The sequence below is a fragment of the Apis mellifera genome, linkage group LG1 (assembly GCF_003254395.2).
Source record: "Apis mellifera strain DH4 linkage group LG1, Amel_HAv3.1, whole genome shotgun sequence".
Lineage (NCBI taxonomy): Eukaryota > Metazoa > Arthropoda > Insecta > Hymenoptera > Apidae > Apis > Apis mellifera.
Genome location: NC_037638.1, coordinates 13,991,853 through 14,006,189, shown reverse-complemented (window position 1 = coordinate 14,006,189; position 14,337 = coordinate 13,991,853).

Below are 14,337 nucleotides of genomic sequence, written 5' to 3'. Positions count from 1 at the left end.
CATGTAGTATAGAAAATTTTTAATATTTTAGAAACCAATAAATTCTGAAAATAAAATTTTATATTTGGATTCTCTCCCTTCTTCTCTCTCAAAATATGATGACCAGTGTCACCTAGAATTTATTCATTATTTATTATATCATAATTAATTTAATATTAACTAATTAATAATTATTATTATTTAAAAAATTAAAGGAATTTCACTAATTTGGATCTTATTGTCATCCCATATATAATCTAGATTGTTTCATAGATTTCTATTCTTTTAAAATGTTTGTATGTCATTCATTCACTATGATATATATATATAATTTCTGCTAAAAATCCCATCACAATTAGTTCTGTGTTCTGTTGGTAACAATGCGAAAATGATAATGAAAAATTCTAATTATGAATCAAAAAATATATCGAATAATTAATCTATTCTTATATCTAATTTATAATTTATAATTTATAATTTATAATTTATAATACGACAAGCATTTTTTTGTCTTACAATTTGAGATTTTTAAAAACTTCTTTATTATTTTAGCATTTTCAATGCTATTGATTAAGCAAAATAATACTAAAATAATACTACAATATTTGTAATGGTTAGAATTAAAACTACATTTTAATATAAATTACGAATAAAATATAAAATAGATTTTTGTAAATTTAAACAACATGTATAATTTTATATTAAAATGTATATATTTTTATAAAACAGTTATCTAGAATAATGATTTCGCATAGAAAATATCACGTTTTTAAATTTTTTATATTTATTTAGATTTTAATATATTATAATTATAAAAATAAATTTTTATTTTTGAAAATATTAATTCATTATATGTGATTATTTTTTTTATTACACAAAAGAATTTAATTCTATATAATTAAATATAATGAAAAAAATTATTTTTTTTAACAAAAAATTATAAGTATATTTTTTTTCATAATTTTTATAAGTAAAAATTTTAATAATATATTTAAAATATTTTAAGTATCTGAACAAATATTTGAAATAATATGAAATTTATGAAATTATTAAATTGTTATATATATTTTATCTTGTATATTAGTTTATTTTGTAATTTTGAACAAATAAGTTTCGTGATATTTTATATATATATATATATATATATATATATATATCTTAAAAAATTTTTAAATATAAAATTTTATATAAAATATTATGATATATAATAATAATTTGTATATGTTATATAATAATAATATGTTATATATGTTATATATATAATATGTTATATATATATGTTATATATATAATATGTTATATAATAATAATTTGTTATTCATCATATGTGATTTCTTTAAAAATTTAAATCATATATATATATATTAATTATAAATTCTAATTTATATTATAACATGATTATAAATTAGCATTTAATAAAAATTTGCAATTTTAACCGTATACATTTTATAAAAATATTTTGAACTTATTTGTAATATATATATATATATATTATATATATATATATATATATATATATATATATTATATATATATATATATATATTATTATATATATATATATATATATATTATTATATATATATATATATATATATATATATATAATAATATATATTACAAATACATATATATATATATATATATATATATATATATACTCCTTAAATTGATAATGAAAACAATATTAAATTCTTGTCGCTTCTTATTGATTGAAGCGTTGATAAAAAAATGAATATAAAATTTTTGACGAATTTTATATATATATAATTATATATATGTAATTTTCATGTTTCAAAAAAATTTCAAATTGAATTTTTTAAATTCTTAAAACATATTACGTTATACAAAAGCTACAAGTATAAATTGTACAACCAGTAAAATTAAATAAAAAAATTAATTCATTTGAAGAATTTAAATATTTTATACAAAGAAATTATATATACAATAATAGCTATATAAATGATAGCAATTCGAAACCAGATTTTGTTAATTATAAAAATTAATTAATGGCGATTAATATGATTTTTTATTAATGAATTGGATTTATATGATGATTGAATTTCACAAGTTCATTTGATTTCGGAAACTTGAATGTTTATTTCTAACAATAAGTTTTATCGATTCTTTTATGTCGATGATGATAAAGAACAGGAAATAAAAGATATATAATGATTCAGAATATTACTATTATTAATTTTTTGTCATTTTTAGATATATGTATATAAACTTATTTTCATCGATAAAATCACAGGAATATACTTTTATAAAGAAAAAAATTAAAATTATAGGAATTCCATTTATTTCTAAAATCTCTTTTTAATTATATTTAAATGCTAATAAAAGAATATTAAATTATATGATCGATAATACAGCCATATTTCTTCATTAAATATCTTTGATATTCCTATTTCTTTTAATAATATGTTGCTCTATGTGGTTTCCTTTAGTCCTTTTTTCTAATAATAGCTTTCAATAATAATATTACTATTAATTTTTTTTATTTTTTTAAAAGAATCAAATTACCATTATATTAATATTCCGTTAAATATTGCGTCTATCTTATTCAATATCCTTCATTAAAATATTTTTGCAATATTCTAGACAATAACTCTTTTTAATAGCGAAGTATAATATATAAATAATATGTATTTTTTTGATTATTATATTGCGAAAAACAAGCAAGATAAGAAATAATTTCATTGAAATTAAAATTAAAAATCAAGATAATTTTAAAATCCTTGAAATATTTTCAAAAAATAAAAAAATTTATCAAATTTAACTTATATCACATTATATAATATTCATGATACCCAATAAAATTCCATGTTTTTAGAGTTTTCATTAATCTATCAATATTATTTAATTATTCGAGATAATTAAGTTAATTAAGATAATAATATAAAAATTCATCATCTTTTTTTATATAGAATAAATTATAATGTATTTTTTTTAAATTTTTGTTATAAAAATTCATAGAAGAAACGATATAACGATATAATATAAAATAATATACATTATATTATATAATTATTTTTTATATCTTTACGTTTACGTTATATTTTTATTTTATATTATACTTTATATATACTTAATAAAGATATAAATTGTACTTAAATAAAAGATATACTAAATATGTTGGCTAAATATGTTAATTTCTTTTTTAAAGTACAAATTAAATACAAATAAATTATAATAATCGTAATAGTAAAAAATCAAGTTTAAAAAAAAAACATTATAAAAAAGTTTAATAATAATTGTGTTTAAAGGAAATTTTTTATGATAATAAATGATAAATAATAAATAAGAATAATCAAAACTGTTTTATATTTAATTTGTGATAACTTAAACAGGTATAACTATAAGTACAAACATCTGAAAAAAATCATTTATTTATTTATTTATTTATAAATAAAGATATATAAAAAATTTTATAGTTTGTGTACTTTAACAATTTTTTAAAAAGAAATTTTAGTTTGTTTTGATGTATAGAAGTTGTTCATATAAGTAAGGAAGAAACAATTTGAAGAAACTAGTTTTATTTGCTACTTTTTATCATTGAAATTGCTATTGAATTTTAAGCATTTTTTTAATATATTAATGTATATTATATATATATATATATATATATATATATATATATATATATATAATTAAAATATATTATATATATATATATATATATAATTAAAATATATTATAAATTTAATATAGGAAAAGATTTAAAGGATAATGCATATCAATTTTAATGAAACTTTGCAAAAATGCATATTAAATTTAAGAATTTAGTTCATGTCTCATCTCCAAGTATTCTTATCTCTTTTGTTTATTATTTTTTTATTATTCTTTTCTATTTCTTAATTCAAATAATTCTTTTTATGTTTCTATAATTTTTTAATTTTATTCAATGTTATTTTTTTCCTCAGTTTGTTCAATATTAATATTCATTTTATTTTTGTTTTACATTAGAATTGTTTATAATTAATTTTTTATAGTCATTATTTTCTTCATATATCAATTAATTCTTTATTTTTGATCTTATAATCCAATCTAATTATAATTAAATCATTAAATCTTAAATCATTCATTTCATCTCCATTTTTCATATTACATAATAATTTGCAATTATTGTTTTTTTTTGTTGACTTTTTGTTATATTATTATTATATTTAATTTTTCCATTTTCTAATAAAAAATTTAATATATTTAATATATGTTTTTTATTGTATAAAGATTCCTTTAGTCATTTTCAATTTAAATTTTTTCTTTGATATTTTTTTGTCCAACAAATAAACTGCATTCAAATTTTTTCAGATACTTAATTTTCTATTATTTACCTATCTATAATATTTTCTATTATTTCAAATTTTATGAAAAGTTTTCCCATGTGAATTTATTTTATATTTTATGCATTATGATAGAATATCTTACCTAAAAAAATCCAATAATATTTTGAATCACATTATTTTAATTATTTCAATAATTGGTTTGTTTGCTTTCTTCTTGTTTGCTTTATTACATAAAAATATTATTAGAAGATATGTGTTTTATTCTTTTTCCCTTTAATCATGCTTTAAATTCTTTTTATAAACTTGCTTTCATTGTTCAATTATATATATATATATATATATATATATATATATATATATATATATATATATATATATATATATATATAAAACTTTCAATTTTAATGTTCAATTTAGGTTTGTTTTAAGATAATTAAATTTTTTAGTTTTTTTGCAGCATGTTCTTTTTCTTGTAATAATTTCACAAATAATATGTTTGTTTATTTTGATTGGTTAACATATATTTTTTTTTCTTATGATTAGATTGGAGCATTTATTTTATATATCACAATTTTATTATATTCTTTGTTTTTCTTTGGTCCAATTTAATAAATTTTTCTACGTAGTTTTCTTTCTATATATAATTTAAAAAATTTTTTCATTCATTTCTATAAAAAAATCTTTTTTAATTTTTTCTATAACTTTTCATCATTCTATGACGAATTGTAAATCTTGTAAGTTTATTTATTTATAATAAATAATCTTACATAATATCCATTTTTATGCAAATAGTAGTCATTTATATCTCAAGATTTAGAAATTTGCTCTTGAGATAGCAAGAACAAAACAAGTTTCTTTCTTTATCTTTATCTTTAAATATACACTTTTTGATAATATTTAAAATAATTCATTCATATCTTTTTATATTTCTATTTAATTTTAACATTTTGTATCTTTCATATATGATATGATTCTTATTGCTAATAAAAAATGACATAATATTATTTTAAATTAGAATGGAAAAATGATTGATCATTTCGAGTAGATTTTTCTAGAAATTCTTTTTAGAAACAAATTTTTAAATTCTGCACTTGATTCTATTTTCTAATAAATAATTTTTAAATTCATTAAATTTTGTAATATAATCATTCTTTTTGATTACTAAATTTATATTTAATTCAGATGTATATGATATATTTTTTAGTTATAAGTTATTTTTATTTGATTACTTTATGACTATTTCTCTAATTTCTTTGGAAATTAATTCTCAAATTTTTTCTTCTTTATTTATTTATTAAGGAAATTTTTGTTTTATTAATTATTTTATCAAATATCTTTCATATAATTTATGGATCCGAATAGCCATAATAGATCAATTTTTTTGTTATTTATGTTAATTTTTTTTTTATTAATTCCATATTTTTAAATGTTTGTTTATTTATTCTTATTAGAGTTTTATTATTTGTTTTCATTATGATATCATTTTATCTTTAATTTTTACTTTTTAATTTTTTTTCTTTTCTTTAAAAATTTCTTTAGATATTTACTTACATTTTATATAATCATACTCTTTTGATTTTTTTGATTTCTTAGAAATTGCTGCAACATCAAAACTTTAATAATTATATCTTTTTTTATTATAGCACTCATTCATTATATATTTTCTTTTTCCAATTATAATATTTAAAATCATTTCTTAATCTTTTTTTTTCCTTTATGTTTTATGTTTTAATGATTTTTTTTTTTATTTTTCAAATTTCTTTTTTTTTGAAGTAAGTCTTATATTATTCATCTTAATCTTTGAATTTCTAATATTCTTTTAATTTCTGCTTAGAATATAAATTTTTAATTTATAATTTTCAATGTTTCTATAATTGTATAATAATCTAATATAATATATATTATATAATTGTATAATTGTAATTATATTATTTTCTAAAATATTTTATTTTTTATTTTATTATTTTATTTTATTATTTAAACATATTTATATTTTCATATTTTTTCATGTTTTTGGATAGTAATTTTATTTTATTTGTGTTGCTATTATATTTTGTTTGATTGAAAGATAATAATTTAATTGAATTTCTTTCATTACATTTATGTTTTGTTTATAATATAATGTTAATGATACTGCATAATTGTTCTATTTGTTTTATTTTTTATTTATTTTTTTCTAGTTTTATTTTTTTCTAATATAATAAAAATAAATTCTAAATTTTATTTTTTTCTTCTAAAATTTTTGCATCTTAAATTACCTTCAATTTCTTAACATCATTATATGAATTATTCTTTAAAGAGTGAAAATTCGTTTGATGTTCAATTCTTTATACTTTCATTGCATAGAATTTTTATTAATTTATCTTTTAATGTTCTATTATTATGTGAAAGCAAATAATAACAGTAAAGCACATTTAATTGTTCAATACATTTAACATTTATTATTATAATATATAAGGTTTGTTCTAAAAATATATAATCTTATATCAAACACACTTTTTCTTTTTATATATTACTTAGTTCTTATTTATATTGGAAATGAATAACGAATATTGCACTAGAAAAATCCCTAGATTTATCTCCATGCCATTTAATTCTCTATAATATTCATTAAAATTTATAGTACAATTGTATAGTATAAATTGTAATATATATGTAAAAATGATGAATATAATGACAACAAATTTTTTATCAACTCTGGTTTATAATATATAATATACATGAAAATTTATAACCAATGGTTAACAAATTCACGTACTTCTTATTTTCGAAAAGTATATAATTTCCATTTTTATTAATTTAATTCTTTTGTCAAAAATAGATTAATTATTGTACTAAGCACATATATACACATATATGTGCTTAGTACAATGCAAAAGTAGAATATGTATATTCGCGTATATATGATGAGAGTAAATGAGAAGAAGAAATTCTTTAGAAATATAAATATAATAGGAATTCTTTTATAACTCTTCTAAAAAAATAAGGAATAGAAAGATAGTTGATTTCCAAGGCACCAATTGTATAATTTTTATGTATAGTATTATATATTATATTCTTATAATCTTATATCAAATTATAATATATCATATTATATTATATTATATTATATTACATCATATTATATCATATTATATCATATTATATTATATTATATCATATTATATTATATTATATTACATCATACTATATCATATTATATTATATTATATCGTATTATATTATATTATATTATATTACATCATATTATATCATATTATATCATATTATATTATATTATATTATATTATATTATATTATATTACATCATATTATATCATATTATATCATATTATATTATATTATATCGTATTATATTATATTATATTATATCATATTATATTATATTATATTATATTATATCATATTATATCATATTATATCATATTATATTATATTATATCATATTATATTATATTATATTATATTATATTATATTATATTATATTATATTATATTATATTACATCATATTATATCATATTATATCATATTATATTATATTATATTATATTATATTATATTATATTATATTATATTATATTATATTATATTATATTATATTGTATTATATTATATTATATTATATTATATTATATTATATTATATTTTTTAATTATATTATATTGTATTATATTATAATTATATTATATTATATTATATTATATTATATTGTATTATATTATAATTATATTACAGAATGATATAATATACAGTATAATATTATATACATTATAAATAATTTAAATAAACTAAGATGAATATTTTATTTAAATAATATATGATGAATTATATAAAATTAACTAATTATATAAAATGTCTTGGGAATATAACTAGATATATGTTAAGAAAAAAATTGTTAAAAATGAAATTCTTTCAATAGTGATATACAATATATATATTGTTTGAATGTTTGATTTATATTCCTTTACATAGTTTATCATTATTTTACTAATGAATTTGAAAAATTCCCATGATAATATTATATTGTCAATATATTGTAATATTGTTATATAATATATATTGTAATATTGTTAAAGTCAATAAATAAATTAAATTTATTTATAATAAAATGACATGAATTTTTAAATAAATCTAATGAATATAAATTGATAGTTTTTAATCGAATGAAAAACTATTCATAATGAATTATATGAATTAATAAATCAATAAAATTTATTAACAATAAATTAATTACCAAATTCATTTTTTATCCAATCTATCAAAAGATGCATTTAAATACACAATTCTTAATCCTTAAATTCTTTCATTTAAATATGCAAATATAATTCTGAGTCTGTATTAAAAGTATATTAGAGATAGTATTAATTTCTAATATGATTTCAACAATCTTCCGTTTGATATAAAATATAAAATTTAATTTCCAAGCATACATTTTTACTGTTATAATTAATGTCATTTGATTTTTTTTCATTGATATTCCTTTTGTAATTCTATATATATCACTTTTGTACTTATCTTTGATTATATATATTAATGTGTTTTTTATTTATTACCTATTAATTATTACCTAATTTATTATTATTTATTATTAATTATTATTACTTATCATTATCATTATTATTTTTTTATTATTATTTTCCGTTTTTCTTACTTATCTATTTAATTATTTAATTTTTCTTATTCTTTATTGTAACTTATTATTATTAATTTTACTCCTTCCCATCTTCTTGAATTTTTTTTCTCATTTTGAAAGTCATTCTAAAGTTTTATAAATTATTTTATTCAATATTCCTATGTTCTTATTGAATTATTATAATGTAAATAATATACAATTAAAAAAATAATTAGATATTATATATTAAATTGCGAAAATTTATGAAAATTCAGCGACGAAAATAATTATTTTCAGAAGAAATATCATTTTAATGCGATTTTCATTAAATTAATAATTTATTGATTAAAAATATGAATGTAATATTTGATGAATGAAAAATCTCTTTAATGTCATTCATCACATCAATCTCATAGTGAAAAAAAAAAAAACAGTCATCATTGCTCGATAATAACTTCGATAAATAAATCAATGAAAAAATCAAATATATATGTATGTTTCAAAAAATGTGATTTGCATTTTAATTATATAATTTATTGGCAGAAATTTTATCAAATTGTATTGTTTAACTGAATATGATATATATTCTTTTTATTTATTCTTACTCATTGAATTATCAATGAGAATAATGATAACTTATTCTCTTTTATACAATATATTCTTTTCTCTGAGATTAATTTGATGAACATTCTGATCTCTAATGAGCATTAGAGTAACATACAATATTAACTTCTAGTCAATAAATTATTAATTTGATAATTCATTTCTAATTCATATTTTTCCTTAATTATTTTTTTCATTGAATTTATACATATTTCAATGTGTATATCTAATATATTTGTCAATTACATATTACAATATTTCAATAAAAATATAGATATATTGGATAAAATAGTTTACGAAATTTTTTAACATTTTTTAAAAGAACGATATATTTGTGTCCTATGACTATTTGAAACATTTATTCTTCACGATAATTATTATATAAAGCTATAAAAAAAATTTTTTATAAATCTCTATCGATTCAGAAATGCAGAAATATGCTGAAAACAATTGATAACTAACTTTTCGCAGTATATTTTGTATATATGTTATACATTGCAATGTATATATATATTTTTTGCATTCTATTGTGTAATTTTTTTCTATCTATTACTATTTTCTTTTTCATTTTTCGCTTAATGTAATTAACTTCTATCTTAGCTCTCCTACATTATCAATTCGGGTTCGAAAACAAACAGAAATACGACATCCAACAAAAACTCGCCAAATTATGTAAAATTATGTAAAATTCTGCCATGAAAAATTGATTTTGATTAAAATTGTAACTTTTCGACACGAAAATCGCTGATCGTTGAGTTACGGCGAATTGGGAATCGAAATTGATCAGAGAGACGATATCTAAAATAAACTCGCATTGCTATGACTAAATTCTTCCATGAAAACTCAATTTGTATCAAAATTGTTGATTTTCGTCACGAAAAATGCTCTTACGGCGAATTCTGCATCGAAAACGTTCAGAGAGACGTTATCCAACACAAACTCGCCCTGTGTTACTCAAATTCTGCAACGAGAAATTGATTTCGATAAGTTATGTAGCTTTTCGTCACGAAAATCGCAGTTTCGGCGAAAAAAATCTGCTTCGATATCGTTGAGAGAGTCGTTTTCAAGCTGATACTCGAGTTACGTTGAATTCTGACACGAAAACTCGCGATTTTGATCAAAATTGTAGCTTTTCGACGCTGAAATGGCTGTAAATCGCGAATTCGGGTTCGAAAACAAACAGAAATACGACATCCAACAAAAACTCGCCAAATTATGTAAAATTATGTAAAATTCTGCCATGAAAAATTGATTTTGATTAAAATTGTAACTTTTCGACACGAAAATCGCTGATCGTTGAGTTACGGCGAATTGGGAATCGAAATTGATCAGAGAGACGATATCTAAAATAAACTCGCATTGCTATGACTAAATTCTTCCATGAAAACTCAATTTGTATCAAAATTGTTGATTTTCGTCACGAAAAATGCTCTTACGGCGAATTCTGCATCGAAAACGTTCAGAGAGACGTTATCCAACACAAACTCGCCCTGTGTTACTCAAATTCTGCAACGAGAAATTGATTTCGATAAGTTATGTAGCTTTTCGTCACGAAAATCGCAGTTTCGGCGAAAAAAATCTGCTTCGATATCGTTGAGAGAGTCGTTTTCAAGCTGATACTCGAGTTACGTTGAATTCTGACACGAAAACTCGCGATTTTGATCAAAATTGTAGCTTTTCGACGCTGAAATGGCTATAATCGCGAATTCGGGTTCGAAAACAAACAGAAATACGACATCCAACAAAAACTCGCCAAATTATGTAAAATTATGTAAAATTCTGCCATGAAAAATTGATTTTGATTAAAATTGTAACTTTTCGACACGAAAATCGCTGATCGTTGAGTTACGGCGAATTGGGAATCGAAATTGATCAGAGAGACGATATCTAAAATAAACTCGCATTGCTATGACTAAATTCTTCCATGAAAACTCAATTTGTATCAAAATTGTTGATTTTCGTCACGAAAAATGCTCTTACGGCGAATTCTGCATCGAAAACGTTCAGAGAGACGTTATCCAACACAAACTCGCCCTGTGTTACTCAAATTCTGCAACGAGAAATTGATTTCGATAAGTTATGTAGCTTTTCGTCACGAAAATCGCAGTTTCGGCGAAAAAAATCTGCTTCGATATCGTTGAGAGAGTCGTTTTCAAGCTGATACTCGAGTTACGTTGAATTCTGACACGAAAACTCGCGATTTTGATCAAAATTGTAGCTTTTCGACGCTGAAATGGCTGTAAATCGCGAATTCGGGTTCGAAAACAAACAGAAATACGACATCCAACAAAAACTCGCCAAATTATGTAAAATTATGTAAAATTCTGCCATGAAAAATTGATTTTGATTAAAATTGTAACTTTTCGACACGAAAATCGCTGATCGTTGAGTTACGGCGAATTGGGAATCGAAATTGATCAGAGAGACGATATCTAAAATAAACTCGCATTGCTATGACTAAATTCTTCCATGAAAACTCAATTTGTATCAAAATTGTTGATTTACGTCACGAAAAATGCTCTTACGGCGAATTCTGCATCGAAAACGTTCAGAGAGACGTTATCCAACACAAACTCGCCCTGTGTTACTCAAATTCTGTAACGAGAAATTGATTTCGATAAGTTATGTAGCTTTTCGTCACGAAAATCGCAGTTTCGGCGAAAAAAATCTGCTTCGATATCGTTGAGAGAGTCGTTTTCAAGCTGATACTCGAGTTACGTTGAATTCTGACACGAAAACTCGCGATTTTGATCAAAATTGTAGCTTTTCGACGCTGAAATGGCTGTAAATCGCGAATTCGGGTTCGAAAACAAACAGAAATACGACATCCAACAAAAACTCGCCAAATTATGTAAAATTATGTAAAATTCTGCCATGAAAAATTGATTTTGATTAAAATTGTAACTTTTCGACACGAAAATCGCTGATCGTTGAGTTACGGCGAATTGGGAATCGAAATTGATCAGAGAGACGATATCTAAAATAAACTCGCATTGCTATGACTAAATTCTTCCATGAAAACTCAATTTGTATCAAAATTGTTGATTTTCGTCACGAAAAATGCTCTTACGGCGAATTCTGCATCGAAAACGTTCAGAGAGACGTTATCCAACACAAACTCGCCCTGTGTTACTCAAATTCTGCAACGAGAAATTGATTTCGATAAGTTATGTAGCTTTTCGTCACGAAAATCGCAGTTTCGGCGAAAAAAATCTGCTTCGATATCGTTGAGAGAGTCGTTTTCAAGCTGATACTCGAGTTACGTTGAATTCTGACACGAAAACTCGCGATTTTGATCAAAATTGTAGCTTTTCGACGCTGAAATGGCTGTAAATCGCGAATTCGGGTTCGAAAACAAACAGAAATACGACATCCAACAAAAACTCGCCAAATTATGTAAAATTATGTAAAATTCTGCCATGAAAAATTGATTTTGATTAAAATTGTAACTTTTCGACACGAAAATCGCTGATCGTTGAGTTACGGCGAATTGGGAATCGAAATTGATCAGAGAGACGATATCTAAAATAAACTCGCATTGCTATGACTAAATTCTTCCATGAAAACTCAATTTGTATCAAAATTGTTGATTTTCGTCACGAAAAATGCTCTCACGGCGAATTCTGCATCGAAAACGTTCAGAGAGACGTTATCCAACACAAACTCGCCCTGTGTTACTCAAATTCTGTAACGAGAAATTGATTTCGATAAGTTATGTAGCTTTTCGTCACGAAAATCGCAGTTTCGGCGAAAAAAATCTGCTTCGATATCGTTGAGAGAGTCGTTTTCAAGCTGATACTCGAGTTACGTTGAATTCTGACACGAAAACTCGCGATTTTGATCAAAATTGTAGCTTTTCGACGCTGAAATGGCTGTAAATCGCGAATTCGGGTTCGAAAACAAACAGAAATACGACATCCAACAAAAACTCGCCAAATTATGTAAAATTATGTAAAATTCTGCCATGAAAAATTGATTTTGATTAAAATTGTAACTTTTCGACACGAAAATCGCTGATCGTTGAGTTACGGCGAATTGGGAATCGAAATTGATCAGAGAGACGATATCTAAAATAAACTCGCATTGCTATGACTAAATTCTTCCATGAAAACTCAATTTGTATCAAAATTGTTGATTTTCGTCACGAAAAATGCTCTTACGGCGAATTCTGCATCGAAAACGTTCAGAGAGACGTTATCCAACACAAACTCGCCCTGTGTTACTCAAATTCTGCAACGAGAAATTGATTTCGATAAGTTATGTAGCTTTTCGTCACGAAAATCGCAGTTTCCGCGAAAAAAATCTGCTTCGATATCGTTGAGAGAGTCGTTTTCAAGCTGATACACGAGTTACGTTGAATTCTGACACGAAAACTCGCGATTTTGATCAAAATTGTAGCTTTTCGACGCTGAAATGGCTGTAAATCGCGAATTCGGGTTCGAAAACAAACAGAAATACGACATCCAACAAAAACTCGCCAAATTATGTAAAATTATGTAAAATTCTGCCATGAAAAATTGATTTTGATTAAAATTGTAACTTTTCGACACGAAAATCGCTGATCGTTGAGTTACGGCGAATTGGGAATCGAAATTGATCAGAGAGACGATATCTAAAATAAACTCGCATTGCTATGACTAAATTCTTCCATGAAAACTCAATTTGTATCAAAATTGTTGATTTTCGTCACGAAAATGCTCTTACGGCGAATTCTGCATCGAAAACGTTCAGAGAGACGTTATCCAACACAAACTCGCCCTGTGTTACTCAAATTCTGTAACGAGAAATTGATTTCGATAAGTTATGTAGCTTTTCGTCACGAAAATCGCAGTTTCGGCGAAAAAAATCTGCT